Genomic DNA, 676 nt, shown 5'->3' with positions numbered 1-676 from the left:
AATATGGTCTTTAGAATGTGTTGTAATAAAAGTTACATGAATATGGTCTTTAGAATGTGTTGTAATAAAAGTTACATGAATATGGTCTTTAGAATGTGTTGTAATAAAAGTTACATGAATATGGTCTTTAGAATGTGTTGTAATAAAAGTTACATGAATATGGTCTTTAGAATGTGTTGTAATAAAAGTTACATGAATATGGTCTTTAGAATGTGTTGTAATAAAAGTTACATGAATATGGTCTTTAGAATGTGTTGTAATAAAAGTTACATGAATATGGTCTTTAGAATGTGTTGTAATAAAAGTTACATGAATATGGTCTTTAGAATGTGTTGTAATAAAAGTTACATGAATATGGTCTTTAGAATGTGTTGTAATAAAAGTTACATGAATATGGTCTTTAGAATGTGTTGTAATAAAAGTTACATGAATATGGTCTTTAGAATGTGTTGTAATAAAAGTTACATGAATATGGTCTTTAGAATGTGTTGTAATAAAAGTTACATGAATATGGTCTTTAGAATGTGTTGTAATAAAAGTTACATGAATATGGTCTTTAGAATGTGTTGTAATAAAAGTTACATGAATATGGTCTTTAGAATGTGTTGTAATAAAAGTTACATGAATATGGTCTTTAGAATGTGTTGTAATAAAAGTTACATGAATATGGTCTTTA

The sequence above is a fragment of the Tupaia chinensis genome, unplaced genomic scaffold (genome assembly GCF_000334495.1).
Source record: "Tupaia chinensis unplaced genomic scaffold, TupChi_1.0 Scaffold000248_1, whole genome shotgun sequence".
Classification (NCBI taxonomy): domain Eukaryota; kingdom Metazoa; phylum Chordata; class Mammalia; order Scandentia; family Tupaiidae; genus Tupaia; species Tupaia belangeri.
Note: the sequence above shows the minus strand (reverse complement) of the source record.